This window comes from Esox lucius, chromosome 19 (assembly GCF_011004845.1).
Source record: "Esox lucius isolate fEsoLuc1 chromosome 19, fEsoLuc1.pri, whole genome shotgun sequence".
NCBI classification, from domain to species: Eukaryota; Metazoa; Chordata; class Actinopteri; order Esociformes; family Esocidae; genus Esox; species Esox lucius.
Genome location: NC_047587.1, coordinates 7,267,828 through 7,268,609, shown reverse-complemented (window position 1 = coordinate 7,268,609; position 782 = coordinate 7,267,828).

The following is a 782-nucleotide window of genomic DNA, read 5'->3' as shown; positions in this document are numbered from 1 at the left end:
AGTTGTCTTTCTCAGGGACAAAAAGTAAAGACTACCTACATGGCCTAGTATCTCAGGCACAAAAAGCAAATTGAAACTGTCCCCATGGTCCCAGTCTGTCCCCATGGTCCCAGTCTGTCCCCATAGCCCCGGTCTGTCTCCCAAATAACCGAAATACAACCTCCGCCCTCTTTCTACTTTAGCTTTGTGTGCGGCTTTTACCAACACGCGCACAACGTCTCAGAACTATGGCAGTATGTTATTTTACTGTAGCGGATAGTTCAGTCTTTTGTGCAAATCTGTCATTACCAAGAACTGTACAGGAAATGTGCTAAAAAAAAAAAGCTCCAAGCAGAGATTCAATGCCTCCAATAACAGGGTTTTATATATATATAAGTAGAGATGTGTGCCCTTGCAGTTCCGCTTGGTGGAGGGAAAACTAAGGAGGGTAAAGTCTTTCTTTACCTAATTTCCTGTAAATAATAATATAGGTTCATTCTCAGCTGCCCCTGCCTGTACCTACATGGATGTGTAGGGAGGCTTCCTGCCTTGGTACAGGAATGTCCTTTGTTCTAGATTAGTGGGTCTAGGTGGGGGTTGGTGTTTCAGGGGATCCTAAAATCCCATCAGGTGTGTTTACACTTTCTCAGTGTGAGCAGAGAGGCAACGTCATACTCCTGCTCTAATTAATATGGAGCATTTTTAAATAGTCTCCTGGTAATAATGTGTTAATTTAATTTGTAACATTTCGGGCTTGTAGTTATAGACCACCTTGGCTAGCCTACTGGAGTTACTGAATAGCG